This window comes from Furipterus horrens, unplaced genomic scaffold (genome assembly GCF_987537825.1).
Source record: "Furipterus horrens unplaced genomic scaffold, mFurHor1.1.pri manual_scaffold_7, whole genome shotgun sequence".
In the NCBI taxonomy this organism is placed as follows: Eukaryota; Metazoa; Chordata; class Mammalia; order Chiroptera; family Furipteridae; genus Furipterus; species Furipterus horrens.
The window spans coordinates 16022664-16042960 of record NW_028327177.1 but is presented as its reverse complement, the minus strand read 5'-3'; the positions used below and the strand labels follow the sequence as shown (position 1 = coordinate 16042960).

Genomic DNA, 20297 nt, shown 5'->3' with positions numbered 1-20297 from the left:
ACACGTTCTTTGTCTAGTCCCTTTCCCTTCTTTCCACCATTATCCCCCCTCCCCTCACGCTTCTGGTCACTTGCAGTCTGTTCCATGTTTCCATGCCTGTGGTTCTATTTTGTTCATTAGTTTATTTTGTTCATTAGATTCCTGGTATAGGTGAGACTGTGTGATATTAGTCTTTCACCAACTGGCTTATTTCACTTAGCATAATATTCTCCAGTTCCATTCATGCTGTTGCAAAATGTAGGAGTTCTTTCTTTCTTTCTGCTGTGTAGTATTCCACTGTGTAAATGTACCACAGTTTTTTAAATTTAATTTACTGATGGGCAGTTAGGCTGTTTCAAGCACTTGGTTGTTGTAAATAGTGTCACTATGAACATAGGGGTAAATAATTTCTTTTGAATTGGCGATTCAGGATTCTTAAGGTATATTCCCAGTAGTAGATTCGCTGGGTCAAAAAAGCAGTTCCATTTTTAGTTTTTTAAGGAAATTCCATACTGTTTTCTACAGTGGCTGCACCAGTCTGCATTCCCACCAATAGTTCAGGAGGGTTCTCTTTTCTCCAAATCCTCACCAGCACTTGTTGTTTGTTGATTTATTAATGATGGCCACTCTGACAGGTGTTAAGTGATATCTCATTGTGGTTTTAATTTGCATCTCTCCAATGGCTTGTGACATTGAGTATCTAGTCATATGCTATGAGCCCTCTGTATGTCCTCATTGTAGAAGTGTCTATTCAGGTCTTCTGTCCATTTTTAAATTGGATTGTTTTTCTTCCTGGTGTTGAGTCATATGAGTTTTTTATATATTTTTTAAATCAAACTCTTGTCCTATATATCATTGGCAAGTATGTTCTCCCATACCATCAGTTTCTTTTTCATTTTGATGATGGTTTCTTTAGCCATGAGAAGCTTTTTAGTTTGATGTAGTCTCATTTGTTTTTGTTTTGTTTTGTTTTTTCCTTTATTTCCCTTGCGTTAGGAGATGATCAGCAAAAATATTGCTATGTGGGATATCTGCAATTTTCCTGCCTATGTTTTCCTTTAGAATTTTTATGGTGTCACAATTTATATTTAAGTCTTTTATCCATTTTGAGTTTATTCAATGCAATTCCTATTAAAATACTAATGGCATATTTCACAGATCTAGAACAACTATCTCAAAAATTTATATGAACCAAAAAAGATCCCAAATAGCCACAGCAATCTTGAGACAGAAGCACAAAGTAGGAGGGATCACAATACCTCATATCAAACTATACTACAAGGATACTGTAATCAAAACAGTCTGTTACTGGCATAAGAACAGACATATTGATCAATGTAACAGAATAAAGAACTAAGCAATAAACCCAAGTCTCTATGGTCAATTAATATATGACAAAGGGAACAGGAGCATACAATGGAGTAAAAATAGCCTCTTCAGTAAATGGTGTTGGGAGAACTAGACTGGTACATGCAAAAAAATGATACTAGACCACCAACTTACACCATCCACCAGAATAAATCTGGTTCTGCTTTACTCTTTCACTTTTCATGTGCAGAAAATGAGGGTGGATATGATTTGATTCACAATTATCTTTCTATTTGAGAAATGCCATTTGGGGTCTTATGTAAGCAGATTGCTTTGTCAGATCTCTAACTTCTGCACAGTATTAAGCCTTCAGACTTAATTTCTTATTTATGGAGTAAGAGGATAAACCATATGGTCTTTAAGGCCTTTTATAGTTAAAGACAAATGCAGAGATCCCATTGAAATGAATGCTCACAACGACTCAGAGAAAAAGCCATGCCTGTACTACACTTGATAGTGATAGCTACAGACCATTAATAAGGCATGATAATGCAGTTAGTGAATAATCAAATTTTAAAGCACTTTGGCTAGTATAGATTCTACCAAAAAGTATATTGATATTTATGGCATTATACGAGTATCGCTTTATGTTGTTATTATTAGTTTTTTTGGATTCATTGTTAAATTTTAATGTTTTAAAATTTGTGCGTTACCATGTGTTTGTGTTCATGTACATGAACATGTGTTCTAATATAAGCATATGTGTATATAAATAATACTAAAGTATTGATAGTAAGTTTGTTATGGGAGACAAACCTATGGAAGAGATATTTTCTAAGTAAGATCCACTCGTATGTGTTTTGTGTGTGCGTCTGTAATGAACACTTTACCTAATGCCTGCCTTGTTCTAGCATCAGTTCCTCCCTTATTTTGTCATTGACACAACTCCCCAATCTTAGGCCATGTGAAATAATAGTTTTGACCTTGTCCTAGATTCCAGAGGTGGAGAAATGACTCTAGACATCCAGTAGAGCAGTTTACCTCTCCAGCCACACTGATTTGTTAAGAAATGGGCATATTATGAGCCAGGCCAATGTAACTTGATTCTATGGCTTTATTGGTCCTTTTAGGAAGGCAGAGCTTTCTTATTCTCTTAGGATATGTGAGATGATAATCTGAAGGAGTGTATGTAGCTACTGGTGATTGTCTTGTTTCCATGAGTAAAAATCTAGAAATAAAAGGTCAACAAAATAAAGCAGAGGCAAAGATATATATATAGAGAGAGAGAGAGAGATCAAAACAGTGTCTGAAAATAATATTTGACCCTTTTGACCTAACCAGTTCTGAAGTATCCACCAAGTGCTTCAGTTCTGTGAGCCAATACATTCATCTTCTTTTTGCAGCCACTATGTTTTAGCTCTGTGAGGTCAGAAAGCTTGTTTCTCTTCTCTTACATCCTCAAAACTATCAGAAGCAGTCAGCTATAATTTGATAATTTACTAAGTGTAAGGCAATGAGTTTGCAGCCTTCCAATGTGTGATTTGCACTGGAACTTCATAGAGGGGAAGACTCTGTGGCAGGAGATAGACAGGGCAGCTTGACTGGTTTTAAAAGGTCACTAGAGGCCTGTGAAGGAAGTGACTTGAAGCTAAATGTTGGAAGTGTGAGTAAATGTTAACCTGCTCAAGGAGGAAGCAGGGAGAGTCCCAGGCAGATTCACCAGTTCTCCCAAACACATAGAAAAGACAATTGAGATGCAATAATATAAATACTTATGATCACCACCAAGTTTCTTTTCCACTAACAGAAGAGTATATTTTAAACATGATTTAGGTTACCACTTATATGACCTATCTCCTTCTTCCCGTTTTCTTACCTAGTAAAACTATTCCAATTGTAATGATTAAGACCCTTTACTTCACTTTATGATACTGTGTCTCCATGCCTCTCCAGCCATACACAATTCATCAAGAAAGGTTTCACGTGGGCTTTGAGAAAGGTCTTCCTTATAGCAAAGCTTCCTGAAAATGATAATAACAGCTACCGTGTATTGAGAGTTACTATATACTGTCACCATAGTCAGTGCTTTCCCTGTAACTTATTCCTGTTTCATAGATGACTAAATTTTATGGGGGCTCAAGACTGACCTAAATGTCATCCAGCTAATAAGAAGAAATCTGGGTTCTGAACCATTGTGCTATTTTAACTTTCTCCCATACGAAACAGTTCTCCTCCTCCCACTGTTCGGCTCTGTGATAAAACAAGTGTTCATGGGAAGAACCATTTGAGAAGAAGAAGAGGAAAGGTGAGGTGGTTGCTTTTGAATGTGGGCCAGGGGAACAGGTGCCTTTGGCAATCACTGCCCTAGGGCTTCCGTTCATTAGAACTGAGAGGTAAGGAAGTGATTTCACTGAGAATAAAGAATATATGTGGCCAGGAAGAAAAGGACAAAAAGGTGTGGAAAACAGGACAACAGGCCCAAAAGGCAGTCAGTTATGCTAAGTCCCATGTCACCAAATGCAGACTTAATTATAGATTCAACTCTCGCCCAAACGGGATCGTAAGCTGGCCAATCAGGAGTGGCCTGATTAGCACTAGTGAGGCCATCTGCCCAGGGGACCTTGCCATCCCCTAAAGGAAAATTACTTTGTAATTACCTGCTTTTTTGCCTAGTAGAATGTCCTTGTTCCCACTCCCTTATGGCTATAAAAGTTTGCTTTTGTCCTGCTCTGTGGAGCTCCTTTCTATCTACTAGATTGGATCCTATCAAATTCTAACATATTTTTGCTCAAACACATCTTACATATTGTTATATGCCTCAGTTGATCTTTTAACAGAAGATTAGGGAGTGACTTGTCAAATCAAATTGATTTCAACTACTCTGACACTGCACCGGACTGGCTTAAACTACAAATGTATGATATTTCTAATATTCATCATCTAATCCAGAAGTTTCTCTTCCCATAGTAGGTGATTCAAGTGCACTTGTTTCACAAGATGTGTGTACTTTTCTAGTTGAGAACGAGAATTTTCTTATTATAGTCATTGTGGAAGTAAAGCATGTTGATAGTACAATTTAGATAACTGTCTTCCTAACTATACACTTTGACATCATTAATGGCCTAATAATTGGGCGTGTTCTTTGTATCAGTAATAAATTCATTTTTTCCCAACTTCATTATAAGTTTACTAGAGTAAAAGAATCAAAGTAACTAGTAAAGTTATGGAAAACAAAAAAGAAGTTAAAAAATCAAAGGCAAAGAAAATGTGTTACCAAGGTCCCATGAACTTCAGATTTTTCTACACATTACAAACTGGGCCCTGGCTGGTTTAGCTCAGTGGATTGAGCATCGGCCTGCGAGCTAAGTGTCGCTGGTTCGATCTTCCAGTCAGGGCACATCAGAGAAGGAAAACTCTGATTCCAAAAAACCTCCGCTGCCTTGCGGCATACCTCTTCAGGGGAAAGGCTAAGGGAGTAAACCCCGACAGAAAATCCGGAGCCGGAGTCCCTAAGGCGGTTTGACGTTGTAGTCAACACCGGCAACTCCTGCGGCGCACCTGAAGCCAAGCTGTATTGACTCCGTCTTTCCCTTGGACCCTTCAGCTGTGAAGAGAGGGGGCGTCTACTGCATGGGCAACAGCAGACCCTCCATATCACCCTGCCCAGGCTCTGTAGCTTCAGCGTCATCGCAAGATGTCGATTCAACACGGGAGGAGACAGATACGATGTCACTCCCGAGTCGGACTGCACAGCCATTCTCGGCGGTGCAGATAGACTCTTAAGAAGCTACACCATCGTCTCTCGAGACGGACGGCTGCCGACGACGACGACGACGACGACGACAAACTGCTATCAGTAAAAATAAATAATGTAAAGTTTTTTTTTACATTTAAACAGCACAAAAATTTTATCTGTTTTGTTGTGTCAAACATACAATATAGTGCTGTGTGGTGGCTAACTTCAGAGAAATAGAAAATGGGGACAACAGCGACAAGAAATGTCACTGTTGCAAGAATTCTGCTGGCAGAATGTTCTCTGATTTTAGAGGAAATTTATTGTGAATGTTCACTCTCTATTCTGAGTCAAGCCAAGTTTAATTTCAAGTAAAAGATGTTTCAGATATTGATTACAGTAGAACAAGCTACTCTTCCAATGAAACCAATATCATCAAAGTTAATTTATTGTTCATGTAAAACCCAAATGCCTCTTCCTAATCAGCAGGTGGCTCACCTCCAAGTTGCTTGTGGCTCCTGCATCTTCCAGGCTTCCAAGGTTTTCATGATCATCCACAGTAGGCCAGAGGCAGAGCAGAGAGTGGACATGGCTCCCCCACTTAAAGGGAGGTACAGGCATGTCTGTTCTCTCATTCACATGGCCCCACTGATGGACCTTGGAAATGTAGATCTTGTTAGGCAAATGGGAGGGTGGGGAGTGGAGCACACAATTTGGTGAAAAAAAAATCTTGGTATTTCCTGGGATTCTCCCATCAACTCATTGTTCATTTTCTTCCCACAATAACAATAAAATCTCTATTAATTCTCTAATCTTAATACAGGTTTCAGAACCAAAATTTATATTAGATCTATGAGATAGGTAAGTAGATAGATGATAGATGGATAGATACACATTCAAAAAGTTTACTACATATAAACCACCTACATAATTTAGATGCATAATATATTAAATCTCTTTGGTATTATCTTAATTGTCCTTTTTCACTGTAATGGTAAGGCAAACTTTAAATATTCCTAGTAATAATTTACCTGTCCTAGGAACCGGAGAAGCAAACTTCCTTTTTAGTATTTATTCTTCTGGCTCTTATATTTGAGTGACAGGGCTGAATCTCTGTTCACCTAACTCCCCACCAAACCGTTCCTTTACCGGTCACATTGTAGGGTTAAACTGACCAGAGAAACCCTAAAGGAAACCAGAGTGCAGGGTCAAATGCTGTACAGTCACTTGCCTACACTGGCCATCTGGTTCCTGTTGCACTTTAGCCTGTGCCCCGTCAAAAGGTGGAGCAGAGCGGAGACTTCACTGTCCTCTCAGACAGAACAAAGACAAAGACAGAACTCAAATGCTTCCTCAGTGTCCAATATGAAAATCCATCTCTGACCCTCATCATCCATGCAAATAAGTTTTCCAGACACTAGAACTAAAAAAAAAATACCCTAGTGAACTGGCCCACCACTACAAGTTTGAACAACTAGTTTCCCTGAAGAGCCAAACTTGACTTTCAGTGTCTATCTGAAAGCTAAACATTTCCAGGTTTATAAAATGTTCTTTTCACCTCAGCAGGTATCTGCTAGAAGTTATTTCACATAAATATTTTAAAGAATTTTAATAACCATTCTGTGTTTCTCTTAGAAGACACTAAGGGGCCATTTCCCCATTCTTTTATCAGGATAATTGGTAGGACAGAGGATTGGATCATCTCTCCTAGTTTTTAGTTAGTCCACTGATCAGATAATCTGGGTCCCAAAATTTTGTGAAGGGATTATGGTCAGGACCAAGAATGACATGGGGAATTATTTTATGTAACCTTTTGAAAAAAGAAAAGACTATTTTATCTATATCGAATGCTCTGATCTCTCTCAGATCAGATATATTGTAAAGTTACCCAATCAAAATGTGTCTTATGAGACATATGTAGATATTTTGAAGAATGTGTATCTTAAACTTTGTATATTTAAAATGTACAGTGTTATGATTTGATATGTATATACATTGTGAAATAATTACCACAATCAAGTTTAAACATCTATTGTCTCACAAACTTTTTTTTGGGGGGGGGGACAAAACAATATCTTCTCTCAACAAATTTCAAGTATACGATATGGTATTATTAACAACAGTCACCGTGTTGTACATTAGATCCTAGAAGTTACTCATCTTATAAATAAAAGGTTGTACCCTTTGACCAATATCTCGCCATGTCCCCCAACCCCCAGTCCCTGACAACTATCATTCTACGCTTTGTTTCTATGATCTCAACTTTCTGTTTTAGATTTCACATATAAGTGATACCATGCAATATTTGTCTTCTGTCTGGCTTATTTTACTTAGCACAATGCCCTTCAAGTCATCCATCTTGTAACCAATGGCAGGCTCTCCTTCCTTATATGGCTGAATAATATTCCTGTGTGTGTGTGTGTGTGTGTGTATGTGTGTGTACACACATACACAGGGGTGGGCAAAAGTAGGTTTATAGTTGTTCCTATGGAAAATACAATAATTAATAAATAACAATATAAGAATAAACTGTTTTACATACTCACTACTGTAAACCTACTTTGCTAACCCCTGTATATAGCCCATGTTTTTTATCTATTCATTTTTTTTTTGACAGACACTTATGTTGTTTTCATATTTTGGCTATTGTGAATAATGCTGTAATAAACAGAGGAGTACAGATATCTCTTAACATACTTATTTTGTGATTTTTGTTTCTCTCAGATATAAAACCAAAATATATAACATTCCCTAAGTGACTGTGGTATATTTTGCAAGCAAAACAATACTAATTTCATTATTTTCTAATTAAATGCTTTTGTGTAGTAAATCTTTAGTATTTTTGACTATTAAGATAAATGTTAACCTGATTCAGTAACATCCAAATTAGAGAATATTTAAACAAAATTCAGTTTTACTAACATAAAGTTATCATAAATTAAAAATAAATAAGATGTCTTTATCATTTACTTGCTAAAGGAAGTAATCATTTTTGATATTCACTTATATACAATTTTAGTCTTTTACATAGTTCTCTCTGACAATTAAACATTATTTCTATGAGTTTTTCCCCTTTATCCAGATTTACTGTCATTTGTGCAAAATTGCCTTCCTTTAAGGATAGTAGGAGAGAAATTTTACTCTGATAGAATTATCTCATTTCATGTTTAGTTTTAACTAAGTTACTGCTTTGTATTAAGAATAAAATCAGACTTGAACTTTAGTTGTTAAGCATCTACTACCAAGACTATATGTGTTAGCCTTTGTAGTGCAATTTTGAATTATTTCATATGGCTCCTTGTTTCTCAAAAAGATAATGTTGTGAGAATCAGTATAATGAGATCAGACATTTCCTTCATTCTGTCTGTTACAGGAAGTGTGGACTGCAACTTCAGAACTAAAGAAAAGTAGGCATGGCTAAGGATGCTGAGCAAAAATGGTAAGAAAACAAGAACAGGCAGTTAGCAAAGCAAAAGTAAACTACCTGAAAAGAAATAAAACCCAAGAGCTTTAAAGCAGGTGGGAAAGGATCCTTTTACACTAAGAAAGAACCACAAAGCTTACTGGGCTCTTTTGGAAACCTACACCTGTTTCTATTCTCTCCCGCATTCCGGGACCAGTCCCTCCTCCCTTCTGAGCTCCTGCTTGATGCCCATAACTTTATAGGACAATTCAGTGGTTTGGCTAGAACCTGGTAGAAACATTTATTAAAATGTTTAGTGGCTTCTACTTGCCATGGTTCAGCAGTTCTCATTTTTTTAATGGATTTTAATCTTGTTGAAATATTTATTTTATTGTGGTGAGGTGCAATATTTTTCTTTTCTGCCAATGAGATTCTGTGGTAAGATCACCTCTGTCTTTTTAATGAAAATGACTCTAGAAGTTTACTTTATGGGTGCTGTCTTATCAATCATTCAGTTTTCCATTCACATGGAATATAGAAAAATATAAGTACATCAACTATGAGAAACCCCACTATTAAATTAACATAACTTTCCACCCTGTAGCTTCATTTTCCTCTCAATACCAACTGGCATAAATTTTCCCTGACTCTGTGTCATTTCTTAACTTCTGCCTCTTCATTGTTTCAGCTTACTATACAGCATGACAATAAAGATCATGGTTTATGAAGAGATATAGATCTAGATTTGAATACAAGCTCCAAAAACAAACTAACTAAAACAAAACAAAACAAAAAAAAAAAACAAACAAAAAAAACCTGACTGCTCAGATACAAGTGATATACCTCATCTTATTAAATTTTTGGTTTCAGGACATCAAGGATAAAATAAAAATAGTAACTAATTTAAATTTAATGAAATAAAATAATACTAGAAAATAGCTGCTCTTTTAGAAATGGTCAGTACCATAGGCCATTATTTTATTATTCCATCTAAGAATGATCATGGTCTTGATGTGACTCATAGCATTACTGGAAGCTTTGGCTTTCATGTTCACTTCTTTATTATTTCCATGCTACTCCATTTAAGTCCCCAAGAAAGGAACCTAGTGACTATCCTCTTCCATAGTAGTAGGATGCTTTATAGACATATAGCTAGCCTATAGGTTGGCTGTCTTGGGGTTGGCTCTCCAGTGTTATCCTAACGACTGTGGGGAAAAGGTAGAGATAAGGATGCAATCATTAGTGCAAAATACAGTCTCATAAATTTCTCCCTTTACTGAAAGTCTCACACAGGGATGTTGCACTTAGAGAGCACTGTGAGTATAACAGATTTTAATTGACACGTTGAGTTCATTCATCAAGAAAGACTCCAGAAGATATTTCTTTTTGAAGTACATGCTTCAGTGACCTTATCCTATGATTACCTATTTGTGTAATATTGAGGTTTGAGAGATCCTGGTATCTTACTGTTATATTTCTGGTATATAAATATGGCCTGCTAAAACTAAGAAATGGAAACCAACGAAAGTGAACCAAATATACACATAGTTAAAGGGTTTTGAACCTGTAGACGTGTTTAGCCCAGGTTCATTTTGACATATGGGCAGAAAACTTGGTTAGTTTATTCTTACTGTATCCAAACCCATGATAATGTCCTTCTTTGAAAGACAGAGATATAGAAACAGTATAATTACTGATGGAAAACTAGTGCAGATAAAATAAGAATAACCTAAGCTTTAATTCAAACCTCAAACCATAAGCCCAACCCAAGACTTTTTATAGGTTCATATAGGTTCAGATAACTTTGGACTTTTAGAAAACATCATTTTTCTCAAAGTGACACTTCTTAATTTGTATCCTTAAGAATAAGCAGGGTAAATATAGAATATAAGGACAACTCCTGTTCAGAACTTGGGTTCCTGGCTGAGCTTTTGCAATTGCATGCCAGCTGATGAGCTAGAACAAAGAGGGTACAAGGGATGTGCGTAAGTAATCCAATTTAACACTTTTATTGACTCCCTGGAACAGTTCATGATGCTCTCAAATAACATGAAATTTAATCTTAAAAAAATAAAATATTACATAATTCTAATTAATAAGTGCAGGTGTAGATTAAAATTCCCCATCTCTATATGTCTATATCTTTCTTGTTTTTCTATTTTTACTTTCTGCCAAATATCAGTGGATTTATAAGACAATGGAATTTTCTTTTTAACCCTCTTATTTTTCCTTCCGTACTCCTCTTTTGTTTTTTATCCTTTTCCTTTTCTTCCCTTTCCTCCTTTTTTCTCTTCTTCCTTATGTATTAACAGATGAATGTATAGGACTCTGCGAGGAAAGTTAGGGGAATGTAGTAAGACCCTTTCTTTGACCCCAGGAAGTATGTCCATAGGTATTTTCCCCCTCAACGAAGGGACCACAGAAGATAATAACAAAGACTCATCTTGTATCTTTCTAATTTGACTTTAGAATGAAGTATTTCTTATGTTTTTTTTTTTCTTTTGTTGAAAGTATCTACAAATTTTTATCACTTAAGCATATTACCTAATGAGACTGTAATGAGATCTGTTATTTGTCTGCCTAGTCCCCTCTTTCTCTTAAGAAACTGTTTCTTTCCCCAAGCTACATTATAGTTTGATGAGAATTGCTACTTAGGCTGCAGTGATAGCTCCAGATGTAGGCTCAAGCGGAAAACGCTAGGGTTTTGCCATGTTTTTCAAATGAACCTAAAGGAAGAAAGGCAGGCCTCCTTCAGGGGCCATGCTCCGTGTAATACGGAAGAAGCCAGCCTGAAAACAAAATCAGCTATCCACAGAAAAGGGGAGATGGACATAGAGGAGAAGGTCCAGTGCTACGTGTGCCCTGCTTCTGATTGGGCCTGAGGCAGACAGTAGAAGCCCTAACCACACCACACTTGACTACTGAGAGTACGAAACATGGATGGGAGAGTGAGCAATAATTCAAGTTGTGATAGCGCAAAGAGTTTAAGTACTTTGAATGGAATTCTTTTTTTAGTTTGATTAGTTCAGTAGGGTTGCTTTTATAATAATGAAGGTGTCCTGAATAAAATAAAAATGAAGGAACCAATAATTCAAGAGGGTGCTAGGTGTAAGAGAAAAGTTGTGATTTGTTGAGATAAAGAGGACTTAATTGTCCCAAGAGGCCTGCCTGTCACAGATTCTCGAAGGAAAAACAGGTGATTATAAATACTGACTTGATCTAGTGTCAGAAGGACCTTGGTCAAGCCCCATTTCTGCCTTTTAGGAACTGACCACTATGGGCAAGTTACATCACCTCTGTATTTCTATTTTTTTGATGTTCTAAATGAAACAAATATACTACCCAACTTGTAGAGTTATTTTAGGGTTGAAATGACACTTACGGACAGCTCTCTGGACATTGTGTGGTACACAGTAAATGCTAAACAATGGAAGTCATTGTTATTGTTTAACCTTTCTGAGAAAGCTATGGGAGCACATGTTGCCAGTCAGTTTTACTCTCTTCAGTGATGCAATATCCAGGTATAGTTTAAGCCTGTGTGTTCTCCCTTTGGTTGAATGGAGGAGTAACTGCCAGTAAGTCCTTCAGGAAAAGTGCTCCATACAACTCAAGTCAACTAATGTTAGGCTGCAATGGGGTAGTGTTGGGAAATATGGAGCAGAGAGAGAGGGAGGTGGTGTTTAAACTTGATTAATCATACTTTCATGTGTCATCGCTTCTGATTATAGGAGTCAGGGTAGCTGTGTTAGAGAGAAGCCTTAGAAATTAATATCCTTCCATTTATGTGTATTGTAACTTATATAGGAACACCAGCTTCTTCATACAAAGTGTATGAAAGTTACCTCCTGTTTAATGCTGTTTATTCATTCAACAAGGATTCATTGATTCCCTATCAAAAGTCAGGCATTATGCCAGGCACTATGATGTAAAGAAGAATTATGATCTTCCTCCCTCATAGAGTTTCCAATTGAGTTTGTTCTCCTGGACCTTCTTTATGATTGATACTCATTTCCAGAGAGTTCCTATCCATGATCCCTATAACTATTTTATGATTAATTCTCCCCAAAGGACACCCTATGTATGTCATATTTGGTAATTGGGTACTGGCTATCCTTGTATCATTACAGGTGGAACCTAACTGAGAAATTGTCATTTCTAATGTGAGCCATTTCTGCTCAGTGTTTTTCTCGACCAACCTTAGTAATAACCGGGAAAATAACCCGGTACCTTTATGATACCGATTTTGGTGTCAACTTTTGCTGTCAACTCTTTTAAACACCATATGACATTGGCACTTATTTTCATTGGTTTCTCGCACCAAGCTTAGAGGTGATTAAATCAAAGCATAGCATTACCCCCTCCCCATGCTGATTTTATACATTCCACCCACCAACACACAACTTTTGGCTTTTTATCAGCACTCCTTTTTGTTCGGTAATTTTAACAGTACATTTGAGATGCTCAAATTGTCATTTTGAACTGATATCAGGGGTGTCCAAATTACTTACAATCGTCGTCGTCGGCAGCCGTCCGTCTCGAGAGACGATGGTGTAGCTTCTTAAGAGTCTATCTGCACTGCCGAGAATGGCTGTGCAGTCCAACTCGGGAGTGACACGGTATCTGTCTCCTCCCGTGTTGAATCGACATCTTATGATGATGCTGGAGTGTCCTCTCCAGAGAAGCTGAAGCTACAGAGCCTGGGCAGGGTGATATGGAGGGTCTGCTGTTGCCCATGCAGCAGACCCCCCCTCTCTTCGCAGCTGAAGGGTCCAAGGGAAAGACGGAGTCGATACAGCTTGGCTTCAGGTGCGCCGCAGGAGTTGCCGGTGTTGACTACAACGTCAAACCGCCTTAGGGACTCTGGCTCCGGATTTTCTGTCGGGGTTTACTCCCTTAGCCTTTCCCCTGAAGAGGTATGCCACAAGGCAGCGGAGGTTTTTTGGAGTCAGAGTTTTCCTTCTCTGATGTGCCCTTACAATGTAATTATAATTTATATATGAAAATCGCTGTGGGGAAGAAAGCAACTATTCTGTGGTTTCTATTTTGAAGATAAGAAGTTGACACGCCACTGTTAAAATCATATGATAAATCAGTAATGTTGTCAAGAAGAGAATCTAGTCAAGATTTCCAGTCAAATGTGCCATCTACTTCATCGTAATGAAATTGAAATATATGATTTTAATAATGTCAATTCAATGAATCACTCGCTTCATTATCTTTGAGTTTTACCTTTCATGGCCTATATAGGCTGTTAAACCAGGATTAAATAATGTTACCTACTGAACTTTAGAACAATTTATGCACAAAACAGACTCTGCTTTGCCCCAACTTAGCTTATTTATGGCCAGCAAGAAGATAAAGAGATAGTTGGCTGGACACACGCACACACACATGCACAAATGTACATGCACATAAGAAAGAAAAGATAAAGAAGCAGATGGCTAACAAAATGGCCTTTCAAGTGACCTAGGCTGCTCTCCTATTAAAAAGAATCTCTTTTCTCTTCAGAGCATATTCAAATTTCAAGAAAAATATATCTTGAGAGAGAGAAAGTACTAACTATATTCTAGTACTTGAGCTAGGCTTGTTATATAGATTATTATATTTTAGCTTCTCATCTACTTTGTGGTAACTCTTATTTTCAGTATGTACATAGGAGTTTACGAAGTTCAGAAAGGTTAGTTGCTAAGAGTCATGCAGCTAGTGTGTAATAACCCAGAATGCACACCTCAGGTCTAATTGACTCTTAAGCTCATGCTTTTATTAGACCATATTGTTTAATTATGACCAACTCTTAGGACAAAACTGTAGGGTTTTGTTGTTATCATTGTTGATTGGATTGGGGTTGACTATCAGCTTAGAAACAAATGCTTTAGAAATATCTTATGCTTCTAGTAGTTCACCTACAACATGCCATCTAATAGAAAATTATTTTAGGATTTTCTGGAGCTATTTGTTTTTTTTATTTTTGTCTTCCCACTGTGGGGTGAGTTGTGGGATTCTTTTTCTTTTTTAATCTATTTTATGTTTAAAGTCTATTGTGGACTTTATTTTTTTTGTATGTTCTTTACTGAGATTTCAAAATACAATATGTATTTATAATAATTAAAGTAATGTAGAAATATAGAACTACTTTGATGTTTTAATAGATTTACTAACATCATTTCTTCTGATATTTCTGCTCATTTTGCTTTGTTTCCCCCTCCCCAATCAATCAAACATGAAAATCTCTTAACCCATATTCTGGAGTATTTGAATGAATAAATTAGGTATATCAGGGTTCAGTTCCACATTTATAGTAAAAAATAATGACTTAGGTTAGGATGGGCTAATTAGCTTAAACTTTACTTAAAGGAGTCACTATTATAGTCATAATTCCATTTTGCTCATTTTCTCAGGCATTGTACAAGTGAATATATTTATGTCATTTTGAAATCATTTCATGACTTCACACATCTTATTTTGGCAATTGTATTTACAAAAAGAACATGATAGTGCCATCCTAGCATGACTGGGTCAGAGCCAAATGGGTGCTGGAAAGAGAAGAGGCTGGGCAGGAACACTGCCTCCTGGACATTTCAATCGGGTACAAGTTGAAATAACCAGCGTTTCAGGAAAGACACTGTATGACTGAGACTGTGTATTTCAAGACTTCCCTTCAAACCCTCGCATTCTTTTCTACCATGTCTAGCGTACACTATGTTCTTCTATAATTATAAATGTATGTTTCCCATCACCACAAAGACTTCTCATTGCTTGAAGGAAAAGCAGCTTCAAAGAGCTTAAATTGTGAAGGGCAGGCCCCCTTCTGAGAGCTACCATTGCTTGGGGGAGATTCCTCCTCTAACTCATCCACAGTAATACCACTGGCCAGCTTGGCTGGCTGCATTTTACCATGTCTAGATTGGCCTGAGGCTTTGGTGGTTTGGGCTTTTGAAAATGAAAAAAAAAGCGTCTTTGAATTGTTAATAATTTAAAACTCAATATTGTCTTTTAAAAAAAAAATTTTAGCATGCTCCTTTACTATCTAAAGGAAGAAAGGGTTCCACTCTTTTGTGATTCTAAACCTCAAATGCAAAGAATTTTTTAAGAGAACTGGCATTTTGATTAGAGGGTAAACTTCACATAGACTGAGTTTCAGTTTAAAGTTGTTGAGAGTTAAAAGTAAAATGACATGCCGCAGAAGAAAGGATATAAAGATATAAGTTTAAAATGTGATGATCTAAAAACACATATAACATACTTCATGATGGTAGCAGTTTGAGAAAAAGAATACATTCTATTTTTAACCATCTTTTTAAAACTCTAACAATTATTCCTTTTGAAAGCTTCTCCAAGAAAGCAGCTCCCAAGAATGAAGTCATGTCCGTCAATGATTGTAACAGCTCACACAATCTCCTATCAGGCACTGTGCTAAGCAATTTTTGAAGTTAGTCTCATGTAATGCTTTCAGTTAATCTATAACATTACTAGTGTTATCCCAGAATCACACAGCTGGAATTCTATAGAACGAGCTTTGGAAACCAGACCATGACTTGTGCTCATAACGTTTATGTGGCTTTGAAAAGTACACAAAAACCTGAATCTACCTCTATTAAAGTTTGGTGGTGTCCAACCTAGAAAATGTTCCCACAAGTGTGCTCTCGCAGTGCTATATCAGAACTGACCTATAATCCTAATGAGAAAAGAATCTATCTTAAATGAGAATAACAATAACTTCACTACCATTTAATGAGTCCTTATCATATCCTAGGTAGGATGCAAAGTGCTTTACCAAAATGTTCTCATTTTTATCCTCTCACAACTCAGATAGCTATTATTAATGCTACTTTGAGTATGTGGTGATTTCGGCTGAAAGAAATTGTGTAACCTGCCCAGAGGCACACTGCAAGGGGTGGAGCGAAAAATAGAATCCACACCTGCCTGTTTGATTCTAAGTCTCATGTTCTTGAATACAGCACAGAATTGCCTCACACAAAGGCAAAACCATAAGAGAACCATTTACTGAGCATGCATGCTGTGTCATAGATTCCACTGGGAAGTTCCCATATGCAATGTCTTAACCTTATATATCCCTGTTATCAGTTTTCATTGTATTTATTTTTCAGATAAAGGGATATTCCTCAATCGACCTATTTTTTTTTCCCCACATAAAGTTTGGAGAAGGTAGGAGGTAATCAAATTCCCAAGACTAGAGAGGAGACGTCAATGCTGGTCTGACTGGTGCCAGTTTTCTCTTATCCATCATATAACACTATCAGGGCAGAACTGACCTCTGCTGTCCCACATCCATGAACCACTACTCTAATCATGATACTATAGATTAAAAAAAAAAACATTTTCACAACCTCCTATGACAACTCAGGGAAATTTTCATATACCAACCCTCACTGTCAGAAAGGTTACACTGCACCTTTAATGTAAATAATATACATGCCTTTCTTTAGACTTCTAGTAACCATCTAACTTTTCCCCAATAGTTGGTAGCTGTTGTAATAACAATTATAGTAGGTTTTTATGATCTTTTTACTGTTCCAGATTCCATTTTTCTCAGCCCTGCAGAGAGTCAGTATTATCTCTTCTGCTTCAGTAATGTGCTTGGTACTGAACGGGTTTCAGCAAAACTGCTTTTATGATCTTATACTAGGTTATTGATTAGGGATGAGAAAATTGTATCTGCCTTACCACTGAATCCACCATATCCAGATAAGTAGAATCATTTTTTACGGCATCACACTTTTTAGACACTTGCTCTGATACACTATTTCTGGTCACTCTGTTCCCCACAAACCCCTATGCAAGAAGAAATGCAGAAACTTATGAAGTAATTTTCTAACTTGGTGTCACTTGGGGAAAAAATAGAAGCCATGCCGTGATTTACAGCAAAGGTATCCCTCCAAGTTTTAGAGATGTTTGTCAGCTCCCAAGAGCTAAAGCCCACCACTGACTATGGTGACCTAAGCTTTAAAAGGGCAAAGGATTAAATGGTAGTGATAGAGACATAAAGACTCAATCAGGAAGGCCAAGAAAATCTGGGAAACCAAGCCCAGCCCCAGCATGACAGGTGGCTCCACATCTAATGGAAGAGCTAAAAAAAATCCCAGCTCCCATGTGTGGGCGTGTTGTTTGAACCAGTCATCAATGTCAAAGAGAGTATCCTGATTCATTTTGTTTCAGTGATTCACAAGCAGGTCTGGGCCATTCCAGTGAGACTTTGTGCAGAAAACAAGATAATAAACCTCAAAGCTGCCTGAGATCTAGTTTTGGCTCTCCTCTAATCCTGGCTTAGATCCTGGCCTCATCTGCGATAACATGCCCATCCCGAAATGACGAGGCCCACACTGCAAAGACTGCCAAGCTCGGCCTGGAGACTGAACTGTTTGACCACTGTCTGAAGGCTAAAATAGACCCTCACTCCACCCACCTCTGGACCAATTTTTATGCAGTACAGATTGGGATTAAAAAATGCCACTCTAACAGCATCAAACAACCTCAAATTACTCTTGCTGAAAGTTTAGCCTTGACCTTACTTAGGACAGAGGTTTCTCCTTTAGTTCTGAGTCTCAGTTTCCATCTTGGCATCGAATTCAGGTCATTGAGATTTATGTCTTTTCTGTATCTGAGTCTAACATTTAGCAACCATTCCAGTTCTTCAGGACCTGTAAGACTAGAAGTTCTCTTAAAATTTCGGACACTAATTTTATACTCTTAAAAATCTCAGGGGCCTGTGGGCCTCTTGTCTTTTGAATCATTTATCAATATCTACCATTTGCCTGACTAGAGCTGCAGACCCACACACTTCTGAATATCACTCCCAACCTCTGAATATCACATGTCTTATTGCATTGGTGTCTGTGGGTAATAGCACAGGCTCTGGATTCAGGCTCTGTGGGCTTCTAGTTCCACCATTTCCCAGCAGGTGACTTGGGCAAGTTAGTTTCCTTTCTTTGACTCAGTGTATTTAGTTTAAAAAAAGATGAGGGCAATAATAATTGTGTCTTATCTCCTAATGTGTTGTAATTAAATTAGTTAGTATAGGCAAAGTAAACATGTTATTCAATATATATTCAATAAATGGTAGCAGCATATTTCTCTTTAGAAATTTGTATAAACAGATTTAAATTTTTATTTGTATTTAAGTATTTTATAATGTAATGTGTTATTATGTTATTTTCCTTCATGTGCCATGTTCTTTTTCCAAATTATACTTTTCTTCTGGAATAACACTTCTATATGTAGGTCAGGTACCAGGTCCTTCCTCTCTGTCTGTCCCATTCTACTGTAATTAATGTGGTCTTGCTCAGCAAGAGCTTAAGAATTAAAGAGATTAGACCTAAGAATGGAGGAAGGGAGGAAATCCTAGGATTGACAACTGAAGACTTTATACTCACAGGGTTCTGGAATGGGGAAATTGTGGTAATGGTGAGCTAAAGATATGTTTTGACTAAGTTAAAAAAAATACCCTATTCTACCTATCATTCAGTCCAATGTGTTTATCTGAAGAATGCAAAGAGTAGAGGCATGTATCATTTCTCCACATTTTGCAGGAATATTTTCTCTTTGGGCACACGAGCTTCCCTCAGGTGACTCGAAAGCAGCATATATAGTAGCTGAATCACTATTCTTCTCAGTTGACCAGAGAGACATTATGCCCTTATTATTTAGGCACTGAATTTTCAAAGCACGATATTCTAATTCTGTTAGATTGTATGAAACAGAAAATATTTTCTTAATGCTGTTTTTGATTCCAAAGAACTTGCCATCCTTACCTGCTGACATAGGAATAAATCTGTAGAAACAAAGTCAAGAAAACTTATGTGCAATTTCCAGTAATAGGATCTCTGTGGCAGGAAAAGGAGAAACAAAGCCAAAAAGAGCCATCGATAAATTTTTCAGTGTTGCTGAATCAGGAATTGGTAGTCTGAGGATTATAGCATTGTGGTTCAATTACATAAATCTGACAGATTTTCTTTAATTCTAACTTTGGTTTCTATTTTTCTTTTGTTCTGCTCTTGTACTCTCTGCTTAGTTATTTTCATTAATGCCCAAATATTCTTTCTTCCAACAATAAAACTTTATCCTGATGGGAGCTTGATTTATCAGTTTATGGTTTTGAGAAAGTTCCTTCATTTGAACAGGAGAAATGGGGTAAGTGGACATGTTTACTATTTCTATTGTATTGACAACATAAAACTATTATAAATGCCACTAGAATATATTCCCTTAACTTTGGTAAATTTCAGTAAGTGGTGGGCAACCCTATCAGCTTTTGGTGAAATTATTACAGCTTGGTTCATGAGCACGGGCTTTGTAAAAGTACTGACAAAAAAAAAAGGAAGCTGTAACAACATTTTAAAAATCAAGATTGCTTACTTGGAGAGAAAGGAGTAAAAAATGATAATGATGCTCAAATATATTGCACTGAAGATAATCAGCAAAGACAAAATATGAGGGAATGTTTAGGTGTTTTTAGTCAGCATGTCAGTTGACATATAGAAGATTTTCTTGACCTCAAAGAAATTGAATTCTAACTCATGGCCATGGACTCTTGATCTCCAAAGATGTTGAAACAACTATCTATGTTGTATATTATATACATAAGATTGTAGTGTTAAGGCAAGAGCTTACATCAGGTATTGTCTTCGTGTTTCTCTAATTCTGTAGTGAAAGTCACAGCTACAATGTGTTGAGTCCTGTCCAGGTTTCAAGCACTTTATATTCATTATCTCAACCAATTCTCCCCACAACCTTAGGACGTTAGTATCACAAGCCTTACTTTAAAGCAAGGAAATAGGTTCAGAGAGGTTGAATAACTTGCCCAAGATAGCAAGGGACAGATTTGAGACTTGAGCATAAGTCAGCCTGTCCTCAACA

General features: G+C 37.0%; 1 long non-coding RNA gene across 1 annotated transcript in view; it reads left to right on the top strand.

Moving 5' to 3' along the window:
• LOC150004073 (uncharacterized) overlaps positions 1-20297 on the top strand; it is an 86760-nt gene that overhangs the window by 47943 nt on the left and 18520 nt on the right. The window lies entirely within an intron of this gene.